We start from the raw sequence: 18275 nt of genomic DNA on the forward strand, positions 1-18275 counted from the left end.
AAATTTGCCTTCTTAATTAAAACTACAAATTTTCTAGCTGACCACGAGGGAGCATACATTTTTCCCCCCTCCGGGTAAAATTTATATCTCAGAACCAAGACCAATGCTAAATAATTGATCAGAAAAAATAATTGAGAGGAGTGACTATTTTTGGAAACATTGACAGCCAGTAACCCAAGATGGGAAGTTGGAGAATGTCGCTGTTTAAAGCATCGTGGAGACCAGAGTTAATATCCGCCTCCTTAGCCAGATACATGTTGGGTCTTGAGTTGATGGTTCTGCGCCTGTGGATTTTTACTTGATGGTCTGATCTTTTCCTTCCAAGCCCGAACAATTAGTGCAGAGAGCCGAGGAAGCACCCACGTGGGCCGTGTGCTTTGTCAACAGCACGGAGTCCCCGTCTTGGATGGGCCAGGGCAGTTCTGTTTCAGCCCGTGGCCCTCCGTGGCTCCCCCGCGGGCCCCCCACCCCCCAAAGCTGCCAAAGCAGGGGGGCCCTCGGCAGGGGGATTGGCTTCCCTGTACAGTTTGGCAGAACCCAGCAAATTCTGGAGTTAGGTTTGTGACACTCTCCATCTTGCTCACTGGCTAAAAACAGAAACACACACACACACACACACACACACACCAAAATCAAAACCATATGTTCCATACAATATCAGGCTTCTAGAGAACACTGTGCCATTAAATAATCACCATCAACCTATGCACATACTTGAAGGCTATGGGAATAGGGGCCAAGCAGCTCCAGCCTCGGCTGAGGCAGGTAGAGAGGGACGATTCTGTTCCCTTCCTTTCTCAAAATGGCATGTCCTTGGAGCTCTTTCAGCTTTAATGGGGGACGCAGAAAGAGACTGCATTTACTGACTTATTTCCCTTCTTTCCATCTTCCTTCTTCCCCTCACATTTTCAGGATTGAAAATTAGAAACACTTTTCTCCTACACACAAAATTACTCTCTCTCTCTCTCACGCACACACATACACACACTTTTTTTTTTTTTTTTTTTCCTTCCTGCTTTGAAATGGCAGTTGCTGCCAGAAAAGGCTTCTCAAAGAACACATTGCTGTCCTGGCCAGAACAGTCAAAGGGTTCATTTAAAATGTAGCCGGCTAGTGAGAGGTAGTAGCTAGTTCAAGAGAGGGGTCACCCTTTGGGGGCTCAAGAGAGGGGCTTCCAGGGTCCTGTTCAGCCTGGGTGTGGGTCACGCAGATGTGTTCACTCTGTGAAAATATAGTCAGCTGGACACTTCCTTTCTGTTCCTAATACAATTTTTAAAAGGTAGCTTGGCTACCTGGCACCATCTCTCGTAAGATAAAGGGAAAGCTAGTCAGAAGGGGCCCCCGTATACTTTCACCTTACAGCCTCCTCTCCTTACCTGCCTCTCCTCTCGTACTTTCTGGGCTCCAGCTGGGAGCAGTGGGGCTCCATTCCCACTAATGACAAGGTCTGTGAAGCACCAGAGCATCCTGCCCTCAGGGCCAGTGGGGAGTTAATGCTTCAAATTCAGACTTGAAAAGGAGATCATCACTGTTAAATAAGAAGGATAATAATAATGCCACTTTGGTCATAGTGTGCAAAGCATGTCCTTTTCTGTGTGCTGTCGTTTTATGTTTTACAAACCCCTCCAAGTTTTGCTTTAAGTGTTTTGGGGTTATTTTTTTTATCTTGTTGAGCAAACAAGACTTGAGGTGGGGGAAGGAACCCCACAGGGCCTGCAGATGACGGTACCCTTTGCCCTTTCTTGCTGTGTCACCCTGGATTCGTGGGAGTCCATATAAGTCAAGGGAATGCAGGTCTCAAAAAGTAAGTAAGGGTGACTAAGGATGGCAGGAATGTGAAGCTTGCAGGTCATCAACAGGGATTTGAATCCTGGGTTCCCCTCCTTATGATGAACAAAAGTTGCCAAGTCATGTGGAACTTTGATCTGGTTGGCACAAGTCCAGGTGATGGTGCCATGTTTTAGGATTTTGATAAAGATTCGGGACAACAAGATACTGGAAGTGCCGCGCACACAGTGAAAGCCCCACGTCATTGGGAAGGGGCCGATGTCTGTTCATCTTCACCTGTTTTGCTGGGGCAAATGCATTCTACTTAGTGAAGTTTCCTTCCTGCAGCAGAAAACTTTGCGGGAAAAAATAAAGAGTACTGTGTGAAAAGTTGAGAGAGTCTATCTTAAATTTTCCTCATTTCTCTTCCTCTCGTGGAATTTATGCTCTGGTAGGACAGATAAGATGTAAATAAATGGCCACGATGAAGGTAATCCATGCCACAGGGTCAATAGATTCCTGATGTCCAGGTGAGGCAGGGAAATCTTCCTGGAGGAGACAGCCTCTGACATGCCCCATAGAGGAAAGCAAGACCATACAGTGCCTATACTTAGAAAGTACCCATGAAGGTTTCCCTGGAGCGTAGGGCACAGCTAAAATGCCTGGCATGGTTGTGTCTTGATTATGGAGGACCCTGAATGCCAAACTTTGAATTTTGAACTTCATTCCAAGTGCAGCAAAGAGCCACCAAATGTTTGTGAACAGGTGTGTGGGCAGTCAGACACTGCTTGGGGAGATAATTCTTTTGGGGGGGGAGGGGAGATAATTCTGTGAGCACAGTTTATTACTTTTTTTAGATTTTATTTATTTATTCATGAGAGACATAGAGAGAGGCAGAGACACAGGCAGAGGGAGAAGCAGTTTCCCTTTGGGGACCCCAATGGGGGACTCGATCCCAGGACCCCGGGATCACGACCTGAGCCAAAGGCAGTTGCTCAACCACTGAGCACCCAGGCGTCCTGTGAGCACAGTAGAGAGCTGAGAACTGAGGGCACCCAGGGAGTCATGAAGGACAGAGTCGGGATAGTGGTGACCAGGATCTGGCAGGAGGCCATGCGCTGGTTCCCAAGGACAGGGCAGGGCTCGGGGAAGCCAAGGAAAAGGGAGGGAGTTCGGGAGAACCTGGAGACCATGGATTTAGGTGACAGAAACATTTACAACACCAAGGATAGATGCACGCAGGATGAAGGGGAAGATAGGTGATTGATTCTGATCATTGGAAGTTTGCAGTTGGAATGTTCTCACGGAAGTATAGGTCTAGGCTTTCTGTAGAGTACAGAGCGAGATGTACATTTGGGACTCATCCACAAAGGAGTGGGATTTGAAATCATAAAGGAGTTTGAGGTAGCTAAGGAAGCAAGTGTGATATAGAAAATGGTTGCTGGCACAGCCTTGGGGAATGCTTACATTTAAGGGGATTTCCTAGACACATTCCCAGTGGCATGGAAGCCCAGAGGGAAGAGCCTTGCAGAGACAGCAGGTGTTCCTTGGGACAGGTGTGCAGGCCTTGAGGCATCTTTCAATGCCTTAGGATCTGTGAGAAACGATCGTGCTATTCACTGTGTCCTAGAAAAAACATGGGTCGGTGATGTAATACAGATGCATACTCGGTTTTCCTCAAGCAGGTGATAATGGGAACCAAGTGAAGATGAGGACTGAGCCTGGTAGCCTGACCTTTGGGAGACACCTGGAGAGTGGTGGCTGGGAGGTCGAAAGGCAAGGTGCCAGGAGAGAGGAAGCAAAAACATTCAGAGGGTGTGGAATATTTAGAGCAATCAAAGGGGTGATGGAGGGATGTGGAGAGGAATCGGGGCCAAGATGAGACTGTGTGGAATTGAGGAAGGGTTAGCTAGGCTGGCAGAGGGCACCTGGTGCAGCTTTGAGCCTGAAGAGGCTCCCGGGGATGGGATGAAACCACCGGGTTTTTGAAGATTTGTAGGAACAGGTGTGATTCTGCTATAACAGGAAAGGTGAAAATCATCCGATAAATTGGAAGGAAAGTGTAAGTTGAGGGCTAAATGCTTCTCCAGGGAGACTCCCAGAAGCCTTTGCCTTGAAATGAATCCTGCTCTATTCCAAATAACTGTAATAGGGAGGCCAACATACTACATCACGCCCCAAATATTAATTAGAGATAGGCTTTACATCATCGCAGGCTTCCCTGTAATACAGCATCCGCTGCTTCTTTCTAAAGTGCTGTACCAGTGCTAGTTGCTGGTTAGTTGTCATTTTCCTTAGCTTTAGCCCTCATTTCACTGGAGCCAGCAAAAGGATAATCACAGGCCTAGCACTCTTCCTCTAAATAATAATCTGCTAATATAGATGCCACAGTAAGACTTCTTTGTCATAGCAATCCCCCAGGCATTTTAAACTTGAACCTGGCAGGTAGTAGATGCTCAGTAAATGTTCCTGGAATGCAATGAAATGATGGGAGTGTCTTATTGCTGAGACAGGCATTTGTATAGATGGTTATTAGCGACGAGTCATACTTGCAGGAGCTCACAGCCCATCATCCACCCAAAGGCACCCAGAAGTTTCTATTTCAGATGAAGAGAGAATGCGTCCTTCCCCCCAGAGATTGTACCCATGTCTGTGTAGCTGTACTGTAGTGCGGAAGGGAGAGAGCTAAGCCCTCGCCCCTACTGCCAGGGTTCTTTTTTGCACTTGGACGTGAGAGCAGAAGTTGGCTGCTGAAGGCAATGGGCAGTCAGAGACTAGAACAAAATGCATAAACTAGGGAGTGATCTGGAGAACCCAACTTTTACAGTAAGCTTTAGTTGTTTAATTGCCGCAGGACAGATACTTCTGGCTGTGTTCAGCTGCACGGCGTGTACAGCACATCTCACAGAATGGAGTGACCTATTTATTTACCCTTGAGGGCCTCTTGAAAACTAAGTAAAAGACAAGTATGCCCACAGTCAAGGCCAGAATGAGCTCTTACAGCCACTGGGACAAGGTCAAATTGCTCTGCTACATTCTCTGCCCCACCCAACTCCAGCCCCTGGAGAAGAAAGAAGTTGTGTTTTCCTTCCCAACCCATTTCAAAGCCCTTCACCAGTTACTCCAAACGTTGGTTTCGTTGGCTGCACAAACTCTCGGGAAGCTTCTTAGAAAAGCAGGCGACAGATTCTTAGGCCACGGCCCCTGAGATTCTCACTTGGGATGTGTGGGGCAGGGCCCAGGAACCTACATTTACTGCAGAAGCAGAGTGATTTGAATATAAATGATTAACAGGCCTCTGGGAACAGGGGGCAAGAGACAATTTAAAGCCTGCATTCAAATTCTGGCTGCGCCACAGACTAGATGGGCCATCTCAGGCAAACTGTAACATGTATTTGCATCCCAGGTTTTTAAAAAAAAATGTATTTAATAATACCCAGTTCTCTAGGTGGGATTACATGAGATCATCTATGCCAAGAACTTTCTAGCCTGCACAAAATAAAAACTCAGTGTGTATTATCAGGATATAGATTTCTTTGGGTAAACATGAAGCTACTGTGAAATAAACCCCAAGTAATGCTGTGGACCCCCTGAACGACTCCACAAGGAGTAGAGACTCCACCATGCCCATCTCTGCAGTTCCTTAAAAGCCTTGTTATCATTCACAAAGACGTCACCCGTTTTACCACAAAATGCAAGAAGGATATTCTACAAAGTAATTTTATGCCAGACTTTTGGGAGCACTTATATTTGGTAGGGGTGACAGTGACCAGAGGAATGCAGGATTCCCCCAGACCAGAGGAATGCAGTTGCTTTTGAAAACAAGAGGACCGGGCCACGCTTGGAAAGCTTCGTACAGTGCATGTGTGAAAATGGAGCACTTGACCCAGCTCCATGACAGTCCATGCCTTGAGCTGTTTTGGCACAGATAAAATTGATTCTGTCCCCACTCGGGCCGTTTTTAGGTCATTCAAGCAGATGGTAACTGGCTCACATTGGGACCAAACTCCTGAACTTAAACTTTTGGAAATGAATGAATAAAGGAACGAATTTCCTGTGGGGCCAAGAAATGCTCCTGACATCTGCCAGTCCGTCCCGACCTTCTGGTCCCTGGGGAAAGGTTGGCCCTTTGTGGCTTAGAGAACAAATAAGCGAGGATTGCTCCAAGGTGTTTCCTGCGACCGTGCACTCCTTCCTTCCTGGATGTAGTGACCCAGTTGCCTGTGTTGGGAGACTCGATATGGCACGTCCCTTTCTTCCCTCCGAGAACCCATCGACAGCAGAGATATTTTCACAAGTTAGGTGGCTACTGGTGCTCCAGGTCATAAGGATTTGGGTCACACATAAACACAGAGGAAAGAAGTGTGGTATGGAGTCCATTTATGTGATCAGCACACAGGGAGAAATAAGGACAGAAAAGTGAAAAAGAAATACAAAAATAGAGGAGGGAGTACAAAGAGAAATTTATGATACTCTGAGATAGAAACATCTCCGTTTCAGCTTTCAGTTGAGAAAGATTTCTAAATGTTTCCAAATGAAAGTATATCTGCAAATCTGCAAATCCATTGTGAATCGTTTTCAAAATGCTCATTCCCTCCATTCAGTTAGCACTGATTAAAATCCAACTGTGTGCCTAGTACGCTGATGCTCCGTAAAGCAAGCAAAACGAAGTTGATTGGTAGCCAGCAGTCGCAGCGAGGAGTTAGGACACACGTGTGCGTGCACACAGGTGCGCACTGTGCAGGCCAGTGGGGCCCCCGCTGAGACGAACCCTGTTTGGATTGGGGGCCCCAGACACTTAATGCTTAGTCGAAAGCGCGCGAGAGAGGCCGTGGGAGTGCAACCAGTTGGGCCCGACTCCCATTGGAGTGAGTCTTGAATCGAGAAGGATGCCTGGATTTAGATAACTGCCAAGGAGAGCGGAAGACATCCCGTATCAAAGGAAACTGTTCAAACAAAAGCCAATAGGAGGAAATGAGCTCGTATTGTGTGCACACATGGGGTTCCACGGAAAGGAAATTGCCTGATTCAGGACACTTCCGATGCCTCCTGAAGCTAGCTACAAGAAAAGGCTGCGCCTGTGTTCCCACAACCTGGAGAAAGTGTCTTCCTCAACCCAGGGCTGGCTGCAGTGAAAAGGGTAGGATTTTAGCACAACTACCTACATTCTTAGACTTTCAGAAACTTCAATTATAAGATGTGTCCTCAGGATCCCAAAAGTTGGTTCCTTGTGCTTTATGGTATTTGGATCTAGGTAAATGTGGGGAGCAAGGCACTTGGCTCAAATGTTCTGGTCTCTTTATGGGTAAAGCTCACTCATTCTTCAGGCTCCATCAGCCAGCTGAGGCACAGCCTGTGCCCATCTGGCAGAGTCACGTCTCTTCAGGGGGCCCTTTCTTGGCTTCCTGGGGTGGGCCAGGCCAACTGGAGTGAGGCTTCTTAATGGGCTCAGAGATTTTACACGCAGGCTGCTCAGCTAGACAACAGTGGCATCGACAGTCTTGCTACCTGCCATCTTCTGTCCAAAATACAATCCTGACCATGAGCTTTTGGTTCTCTAGGGTGCAGTCTGGTGCTGCCTGGTGCCCCAGGAGCAACACAGAAACAGGCATGACATTCCCAGTCAAAAGGGCCTTAGGGTCTAGAAGAGGAGCATTCATTTCAGTAAACATCAGGAGAAATAGGAATTTCCCTGGCTCCGTGAGCCCCTGGCTGGGGTGGGGGAAGGGCACCTGTGAGTGGTTAAAAAAGCATGGAATGAGCAGGACTTGTGGGTTGTTTTCTTCCCTTTTGTGTGGCCTGATTGACAGTTTGAGTACAGTTAAGCTTGGATCTGTGGGGATGCTACTATAAGTGGCATGTATCATGGAGTCCTTTCCACTGACGTCATCCTCTGAAAGTGGTGCCTGCAGAAGGCAAAATGTGGGACCAGATAGGGCTTCATGCTGGTTGTGGGGCCCAGCAATGTGCTTCGGTGCCATCGTGCTCTCTCTCCCTCTGCCTCTGCCTGGACCCCCAGAGCTATGACATGCCTCAGGCGTCCGTCCTCCCCCCCACCCCAGGTGACTGTCTGCAGCAGTGGCCGGTGGCCAGTGTGCCCAGTGGATGTAGGAGACAAAGTTGATCTGGAAACTGTGCTCCTCATATCAAGTTCCACTGTGGTTTAGGTAGATAGCTTTTCAGTTCACTCAGGGGGATGAAAAATTAGGGTCTTTAAATCATGTTCTAGCCAGACACAACAGCAACAAGGTCAACTCCAAGGACAAGAGGACTAGACAGAGGGGGGCACAGGGGCTAGGAGGGTGACGGTGGTTCTCCAGGGCAGTGGAGATGCACCAAAGGGCAGCCAGCAAAGAAAGGCAAGAAGAGTGTCACAATCGCCTTTTAATTAGCATGTTCCTTCTAATTAGGGGCTTCTGAAGCTTATCAAGCCTCATCTATAAACTAAAACTAATAGGCAGTTAGGGGTTTTTTTGTTTCCTTTTTTTGTTTTTTGGGTTTTTTTTTTCTTTTTTCCTTCCTACCCTTCAAGGGAAAAACACATGAATTAAGATTTAATTTGCCAGCAAACAGCATAATGTGAATGCACAGACACAAAACTATTTTATTCAGCATGGATAAGGCTGGATATTTAGGGAGATTTTTATCCTCCAGCATAGATCTTGTTTTGTTAACATTCATCAGAAGCAGCAAGAAAAAAAAAAGGGTAGAGTAAAAACTTCGCCGAAGATTCCTTCTTGTTCTCCTTACATCTCTGTCTCCCACAGCATCAAAAGGGCAGGAGAGGGAGCCACACCCTTCTCTTGGCCACGGCGTGGACAGTATTTTGCCCTCCCCGCTGGCTAAAAATGACGAAATAAAAACACAATTCATCTCACATGACATGGGATAATGGTGGTTTCAGAATTCCTCATAGTTTAAAGGCTGATTTACAGGATTAGGTCATAGAAATGCCTGTAAAATTCCAATGTGATTATTTAGTTATGTTCGGTTTGTTGCAAATATTACACTACGCCCCGAGAAAAACCCCACTTGTGAAGATCTTTGTCATGAATTTAAGTTTGCTTGCCTGACTTTTTTAGCTGTCCTGAATAAACGTGGGCTATAATTTTGAAAGCAACAAATTGAGGGAAACCCAAGGGGAAAGGAGGCCAGTGCCTAATAACGCTGCTGAATAAATCATGATCAGGGAAGCTAAGAAAAATCTGGAAACCAATAGAAACAAGTCAACTTATATTCAGGATGGTCCCACAAACCATTGAAGTTCGCCGAGAACCATGAAACTTTGGCTTTTTCATGTATTAACGGCCCTTTTGTGCCATTGTTTTACAATGTAGACCAGCTGATAATGTGCCTTGTTCCTCATTGACTTTGCAATCTCATTCTTTGCCACAAATATAATGGCCTGTTTGTTTTGCCGCTGATGCACACTGGCCAAAGAATCAGACATTTGTTTCATAGTGCTTGTTTTGAAGAAATCAGTTCTGGGTACATCTTTACACTGCCCATAAAAACAGAGGCTTATCTGGGTGAAAGATACCCCAGGTCTGCACTGGGGTGGGCATCCGTGTTTCCACCACTACAGAAAATGAAAATGAAATATAATAAAACTTCATTTCAATCTAATTACTAAAGAGCCTGAATTATAGACTATTCATGAAGATGTACACTTTTATTAATTATAACAACATACGGCAATTTGAACTGGCCGAGAGTATTTCTCATAATGGCTCTTAAGAAGTTCTTATTAATGAGGAAATAAGAATGGTTTATAAGTAGTATTACAGGTATTTATATCTAAATGAATGGTAATGAAATGCCTAAGAAGTTTGGTCTCATAAGTAGGGTAAATAATCCCATTAGAACGATGTGAAGGCTCTTAATTTATTCAGCAAGCACACCCCCTCTGTCCCCTTTTTTTCATAAGCAATTCAAAGGTGACCTTTAGCCTAGTCTGGGGGTGGCTTCAACTCACAAGGGAACTCTGATCAGTCGGTGGTGGCCGCCTGCCTGGAAACTTGTTTTGAGAAATTTTCCAGTGCCAAGTCTAGATTCATAGGCAGAAAGTACCGGGATTGATTAGTCATGCCTGCTGTGGACGGGCAAGGTGGGAATAGGAGTAATGAGTGCCCTCCCATTTGCTACCCTTGGCTGGGCAGTTCAGAAGTGCTGCGCCGTTGGTGTTGTCACTGAGTCATCTCCAGAACAGCCTGCAAACTGATGGTAACTTTTCGGTGATGCTGGTAACAGTTGGTAGGTAGCTCCAAAATCCAGCAGCTGAAGCTTCTTTCTACCAGAATGGTAACCACTGAACTCCCTTAATTCATTTAAAACCCTGGGTAAGAAAAGTACACTGAATTTACTAAATGTAGCTATGGGAATGCATTTTTAATTTTTCCTAAGTTTGAAGCGCAGAATTATTTTTACAACCCTTCTTTCTACTGCATGTGATATTTGGGGAATGGAGTGCAGGATGCTGTTATGTGGGAACGAGCCCTTGGGAAATAGTATTTTGATATTTTGTTTTAATTTCATGTGCCTTTATTACATTTTTCACAAAGAAAGTGAACAGGGGCTTATTTCCCTTCACTAAAACAAATCTGAAACTCAGGGCCAGGGCCGCAGAGCTTCACAGTTTTCTTTTATTTCTAAGTTAAATAACAAATAACAAACAGGACAGAGGAAGGGAACTAACTCTTTTAAAGCACCTGCTATGTTTTAGGCACCTTGACAATTGCTTTCAAAATGTTACAAAACTTTTTTTCTTCTAAGTTAATGCTCCCAACTTCCCTGACAGATATGGAATATTGTCTCATTTTATAGATAAGAAGAATGAGGTTTAGGAAGATTAGACCATTAGGTCAATATGAAGCTTAAATTGGAACCAGTTGCTAACACAGGCTGGAATTTCTGTGTGGAGTTCAGAATTTAAACATAAGCTACTTGTGCCAACTTTTTTTTTTTTTTTAACTTGTGCCAACTTTTGAACAGGACTTTTCAGGGATATTTTATGTATTGACTAATAATTCTAGAGCTTTAGCATTTTAGGAGTCCTCAAAAAATTTTGGCTACTGCTATTTCCCTCTCTCCCTCTCCCTCTTTCTCTCTCTCTCTCCTCTCTCTCTCTTGTGTGCACATATATACCTTTAGGGGTGTGTGTGTCTACATAGTGTGAATGCCTATTGAACTTCAAATGTTTATTGCAAACCACCTTACCTTTTTTTTTTTTAAGTGAATGCCTACTTATGTTAGAAAACGAAACCTCGAAAGGGTAAATTTTTATAGGAGGATAAAGACTGTAAAGTATACAATAAAATCAGCAGTGTGTGTAAGAAACCAGAATATCATCCTGACATTTTCTACAGTATGTAAATTGCAGTTCTAATCCAGAGGAAGTCTGCTTTTGGTTAAGCACTGTGAATAAACTCCTGTTTCTAAAATTCTCCATCTCTCTTTTGGTGGGAGGGGGCAGTAGGGGGTTGGCGGTAGAGAGAAACTTCTTTTTTTTTTTTTTTTTTTCCTGTTTTCTTTTTTTCTCTGAGAAGGCTTTTTATTAATTTCTTTTGCTGAATTTTTGACCCTGTAAAGAAAAAGAGAACTATTGTACCAAACCACACAACAGGGCAGGCTCCCCCAGAAGGGATTTTTTCCTTCCTGCTGAAGGACATAGATACCAGCTTTATGAGCTGGTTACAGCCAGCTTTGTCTCAAAGCCAGTAGATTTTCTTAATATACTTATTGCTGTTCTGTAAATAGCACAGGGGCAATCATGAATCTGAACCACTTACAGGGTCAAAATGAGACCGATACTGGTAATCTTGGGGAGAAAGTGTTGAGTAGACACAATAATGGCACCAGTAATTAGAATTCTCTCTTACTGTGCGCAACAATAGTCTTTACCACCAATCCCATTGTCTACCTCTGAAATTTATTGAGATACTGCATGCTAGAAACATTTTTTCACTGTATAGAAATCTCTGTAAATGCCATGTGATAATATTAATGATAGTAATTGTATTAAAATGTTTAATTAAGACATGAAGAGAGCTCTAAGACTGCCCACCGTGTTTCTTTAAAAAGAGAATTGATTAAAAACTGCAGTATGCTTTGTTTGTTTCTTTATGTTCAAGAATATTTGGAGGAACAGGCATCTGAATCCTGGCTATATATGACTTTCATAAAAGCTGTCAAAGAACAGGCTGAGTTTCTTTTTTCTTCTTTAAAATGGTATGCTACCCTGAATTTTAAAATTCTGAATTGCCTTTTGATTCCCTTTGAAAGAGGGACAAGAGAAGAGATATTTCCTAAGGTCTAGCTAGGATTGCTTTTCATTCTAGAAGAACGTTACTATAGTCCTTCTCAGAGCTCTTAGGGAAGGCATCATTTCTCTCCTATTTCTCTTGCTTATTGACTGAACTTAATGATACAATCTGGGACACTAATGTGTAGATTAAATGTAAAGTGTTAAAAAAAATAAATGTAAAGTGTTGCGGCGATTGAGGCTGTGGTATTGTTTATATGAAAAATGCTCAACATCACTTGTCATCAGGGAAACACAAATTAAAACCACAATGAGATACCACTTTACACCAGTGAGAATGGCCAAAATTGACAATACAGGAAACAAATGTTGGCAAGGATGTGGAAAAAGGGGAACCCTCTTGCACTGTTGGTGGGAATGCAAGCTGGTGCAGCCACTCTGGAAAGCAGTATGGAGGTTCCTTAAGTTAAAAAATACAGCTACTCTGCAACCCAGAAATTGCACTACTGGGTATTTACCTCAAAGATACAGATGTAGTGAAATGAAATGGGGACACCTGCACCCCAATGTTCATAGCAGCAATGTCCACGATAGCCAAACTGTGAAAGAAGTTGAAATGTCCTTTGAGAGATGAATGATAAAGAAGATGTGGTATATATATATATATATATATATATATATATATATATATATATATATGGGATCCCTGGGTGGTGCAGCGGTTTGGCGCCTGCCTTTGGCCCAGGGCGCGATCCTGGAGACCCGGGATCAAGTCCCACATCGGGCTCCCGGTGCATGGAGCCTGCTTCTCCCTCTGCCTGAGTCTCTGCCTCTCTCTCTCTCTCTCTGTGACTATCATGAATAAATAAAAAATTAATATATATATATATAATGTATGTATGTGTATATATGTATGTATGTATGTATGTATGGGAATATCATCATTAGAAAGGATGAATACCTACTATTTATATTGACGTGAGTAGAACTAAAGGGTATTATGCTAAGTGAAATAAGTTAATTGGACAAAGACAATTATATGGTTTCACTCACATGTGGAATGTAGGAAATAGCACAGAGGATCATAAGGGAAGGGAGGGAAAACTGAATGGGAAAAAAAATCAGAGGAAGACAAACCATGAGAGACTCTTAACATGGTTAAAAGTCAAACTAAGGTTTGGGGAAACAAACTAAGGTTTGCTGGAAGGGGGCGGGGGTGGGAGGAATGAGGTAGCTGGGTGGTGGGCATTAAGGATGTAATAATGAGCACTGGGTGTTACACACAACTAATGAATTATTGAAAACTACATCTGAAACTAATGATGTACTGTATGTTGGCTAATTGAATTTAAATTAAAAAAGAAAACTGTTTAGAACTCTAGATGTTTTTAGTTCATTCATTAGACAGCTAAAAAACAAAAAGAATGATTAGAAGATTAACAATGTTACCTACTCTATATTTTAGTCACATCTTGATTGGGTGGTTATTATTTGTACCTTAAACAGTTTATAAGCTGTTAATATTTGAATCTGTAGACCAGTTGCTCTACCTGCGATTTTTACCCCAAAACATTGTGGTACTCAATCTTGAAAACATTTAGTCTGCCTTAAAGCCAATAGGGCAAATCCTTCATTATATTTTTTAAAACTAAAATAATTTGTCATCAGACAATCTCATTCTAGTTCAATGTTTTTATGTTGCACTAGAAACAATGTTTCTTGGCAGATATTCCTTCCCATATTTATTAGTAGTCCTGGACTTAACATGTAATTATTTACTCATTGCATAACAATTTACTTTTCATAATATTTCATAGACATGTTTGAGGCTCTTGTACATGGTTGAATAGCTTAGTTGATTAAAGCAAGAGACAATGATTATGGGTTGCTGATACCATGGACTCACACTTCATCCCAAACCTTAGCCAACCCTTCTAAAAATATGTGCTCTGAGTCCCCAAAGGGATCAAGCCGTAGCATAATATCTTTAACCATGTAAAATACAAAAAGGAAACTCCATGCTCACTATTGCTGCTAAGAATAATAAAACCCAGATAATGCTTTTTTCCCCTTAGAATTTCCCCTTTTATTCTGAAATCCTATATAATAAAAGGAGGTGAAGAGAAGGTGGAGCCTTATCCTAAATGTAATGTTAAAACTGTCTCATTTGGTGCCTTAGTGGTTAATTTTACATTAATTATGTTTTATTATTAGAAGTAATAATAAGGAGTTATAATTTTACATTTTCATGCCAAGTTCTATGAGAAGTGTTATGCAAATTTTACTATATTAGGAAGCTACAATTTGCAAGCCATTGTCACTCTGTTCATTCTTTTATTTAATCTCTTTTCTTAAAAGTTGGCCAGCCCCCTACCACAACCTACTCATTGTGAGTTTGGATTATTCAAATTAACATCAAGTTGTTTAAATATTAAACTGTATTTTACTTGTGACTTATTTTTCAGTCACACTTATTATTATAATTTCTGCCAAGCAACTTGGACAACCGACTATGATATGCAATATGCTTATTGTATCAACTAAGTGGGCAAAGTTCACATCAGTGAAAATGTGTCCAAACTCAGCAAAATAATTTGACTTCCCTATTTCACTATTTTTCTTGCATTTTAGGATGTTCAGTCTGGAAAGTATATTCACATTTTATACGTGAGCATCCCTAGATCTTCATGACATTTGACCTATTGTTCAGTTTTAAATGAGGAAATGACATGGTTGCAAGCATAAAAGCCCAGGGGGCATTTTTAGAAGTTTATGAGTATTTTTTGTTTTATTTTATTTTGTTTTATTTTATTTTCTGATGATAAAATATTTGTTTCCTGAAGAAAAGATACAAAATGTTTAATATTATATGGTAAGCATTTAGATCTGACATTCTACATTGTTCGAATTTAAAAGCTGCCTAGTATCTAATAACATGAATGTACAATAATTTACTTTAGCACTTCCTGTCAGTTAACATTTACATTGATTCTGATTTTTTATTTTCATAAATTATGCTGTGATTAATATACTGATACATAAATATTTAATCCCATGCTTGATCTTTTTCCTGTAGGATATATCCCTTAAAGTGGGATTCCTAGAAACTATGTATTTTTTACCTCTTGAATATTAAAGAATACTTTTCATTTTCAGGTAGGAAATAAATGGCAGAGTATGTTATCTGGAATAATAATAATCTCCATCAACATTCTATAGACATCTTTCTATTGGCTTTTAATACTTTATATTGCAAAGGGAAGCCAATAAATTTTTTTAAAGATTTTATCTATTCATGTGTGTGTGAGAGAGAGGGGGGGAGGGGAGGGAAGGGGCAGAGGGAGAGAATCTCAAGCTGAGTGCAGAGCCTGATGCAGGGCTCCATACCAGGACCCCAAGATCATGACCTGAGCCAAGATTATCAGGAGTTGGTTGCTCAACTGACTGAGCCACCCGGGTGCCCCTCTATAGACATTTTCCTATTGGCTTTTAATTTTTGTACTGCAAGAAAGAAGCCAATCAATTTGTTTGTAGTTAACTCTTTTTTTGGGCAGAGGGGCTAAATCATTTTAGAAATTTTCCCTTGTCTTAGTGATTACTGGAATATTCTAGGTTCTCAGAGTTTTTCATTGGCTTTCCTAGGGCATGGAAGTCTCTTCTTTTTTGACTCCCTTTGAACCTCCCCCAATTTTCTACTCTGTGTCTTTTAATTCTGCTATTTCGTTTGTTCCTTTATTTTTCTCTCTCTAGAGACATGAATTATTCTTAGTTTCAATTTTGTTTTCTGACCTCTGTATCTGTGAGCAGCTCTTGGGTCACTTAAGCCTCTTTTTCCTTTTTCTCTATGTTGAATAAATATGTCTCAAGTGTATTCTCCACCTCACTGACTCCATTTTGTACACTGACAGTGCTCTCTATTGCGTTAAATTAAGGTTTTAATTCTGCTACTAACGCGGTGGTTTCCTCACATTCTTTTCTGATGCCATCCAGCCGCCATCTTTACCCATTGCTCTTTCAGTCCATTTTCAGTTTGGTCTGTTGTTTCCTCTTACTATCTTAACTTTCCTGTTTCAAGATTTATGAAGAAAGAATGGGCTTTCCTGAATTTTATTGAAAATGCAAAGCAAGATGCTACCTTAACATTTTTTCATTTTCTTTTATGATAAACTTTGAGCTCTCCATCTTGACCTTCTATTTCTTTTTTCATTTGCAGACTCATTACACTGGTGTCATATTGGATCTTTATTGCATATCTAAGTGTTTGTTTGTTTGTTTGTTATTGGAAAGAGACCTGTGCAGGCTTGCTTCCTTTTATTCAGGACAGGGCACAGAAATCTTTTTATAGCTCCCCACTTGCCACCTGACCATCAATAGAATTATTTTCCTAGATAGTAGGCAGAGGATTCCTTGATGTAAGTTTGATTGAGTTCAGTGGTGTGGTAGCTTCAGTACAGGGAGAAGGGAATTCCAGCCAGGGGGTACCCAGCATGGATGTGTCATCCCTGCTTCACTTTCTTGCCATAGGGATTACTCCTCTCCACCCAACGTTTCCTCTGCTTAGCCTTCATGCCAAGTATTCAACTCAGCCAAGCCTCCTTGCTGTTGCTCTTCCCACTGCTCAAGGGAGACAAACCACTGACCTGCTGGCTTTCAGGTTAATGTAGCTACTTGGCAAAATGTTGGATTTTCCACTACAACTGGTAGCAGTAGAGACTTCAAAATATGTAACTGATACGATTTCTCTATTTCTAACACTCTTCCAGTTTTCTTTTCCCATATTTTTATCAACCTTTAGCTAGTTCATAGCAAATCCCCCTGCACTGGGGACTCGGGCAGGGGAGTTAGGTAGTTCCTTCTGCTCAGTTGATATTGTACCAAGAAGTCAGAAGTTCTTAGTTAAAATGTATCGAAGCCACTAAAAATGGATTGACCTTTTTGTTGTTTGCATAGTTTTTTATTCTCAGAGACACTTATATGCCTGTTACCAAAGATTCACTGGCATATTCTTTTGCCCTTTTGTGAGTTATCTTTTTAATCAAATCAACACTGCAATTTATTTTGGCAAATAGTACAAGTTGAGCTAATAAATTCAATTAATTTATTCTCCATCCCCCCCCCTACAATTTTCCTAAATAATGCTTACTGAATAAGACATCCTTTCTCTATGTGTAGTACTTATTATCTTGGATCCTGAGTTCTTGGGTACACTGACATTCCTTTCAAGATGAGTTTGGTTAATTGCATTGATTTGTCTGTGTATTCTTCAGCAGGAACAAACGTTTGTTTTTGACTGATACAACATATATCTACTAAGGTCTGATCCCATATATTATGATTCTTTTTATGAAATTTATGTTCGGTCTTCATCTATTTCTTCTTCTAGAAAAAATCTCAAAATCATTAAATTCATTCCTGTACTCATAACAACTTCTTCCAACAAGAACAAAAAATCTTTCAAGGCTTTGTTATAAATGTGTTGAATCTATAAATTCATCTGGTGAGAACTAATACTTTTAAATGATAGGAATGTCAATCCAGAAATATCTCTCAGTTTGTTTATTTTATTTATTTTTTTTTTCTCTTTTTTCTCTCTTTTTCTCTTTTTCTCTTTTTTTCTTTTTCTTTTTTTTTCTCTTTTTTTTTTTCTTCTCAGTTTGTTTAAATGACGCTTTGTATCTCCAGGTAAAGTTCCTTAATTTTTTATACAAAACATTTTCAGTTAACATTATTCCCAGTTGTTTTGTGTTTTATGTAGCTATTATGAATTATATATTTTCTATTATATATCCTATGTGACTATTGCTACAAAGCAAGAAACCTATTGGTTTCATTTACTTTATTTAGTTATCTCATTTCTGGCAGCTTAACAGAACTCACTTTTTCCTTGTGAAATTTAAATTTAATTCTCTTGAGTTTTCTGGGTATATAATCATATCAAATCGAGATAATGACAACATTTTCTCCTCTTTCTCAACAATTATACCATATATTTCTGTTACCTATTAATGTATTGGCCACACCATTTCTGACTTTGAAAAAATTTTGAATAGCTGATCTTTTGAAAATTCTCAAAAAGAAATGGCTAGTGATAGAGGTTTCTCTATATTTTACATCCTGCTATGAATGTAAGGTTCCCCAGGGAATTTTAAACTAATTATAGCAACCAGCAGTAGATGTTTCATCTTGCTAACTGAAATCCAAGGCACTTAAGTATCTCATAAATATTAGTTTTATGATATTAAAAAAT

The 18275-nt window shown here is 41.1% G+C and overlaps 1 protein-coding gene across 8 annotated transcripts in view; it reads left to right on the plus strand.

The window, feature by feature from the left end:
• Positions 1-18275, plus strand: part of MBNL2 (muscleblind like splicing regulator 2) — a 161888-nt gene that overhangs the window by 13944 nt on the left and 129669 nt on the right. The window contains exon 1 of one of the 8 annotated variants that reach the window (XM_038569887.1): positions 10001-10020. The exons of the other annotated variants lie outside the window; for them this stretch is intronic. The gene's annotated coding sequence lies outside the window, so the exon portion shown is untranslated. Of the gene's footprint in view, positions 1-10000; positions 10021-18275 lie in introns of those variants that run through there. 8 annotated transcript variants of the gene reach the window in all.

The sequence above is a fragment of the Canis lupus genome, chromosome 22, assembly GCF_011100685.1.
Source record: "Canis lupus familiaris isolate Mischka breed German Shepherd chromosome 22, alternate assembly UU_Cfam_GSD_1.0, whole genome shotgun sequence".
NCBI lineage: Eukaryota > Metazoa > Chordata > Mammalia > Carnivora > Canidae > Canis > Canis lupus.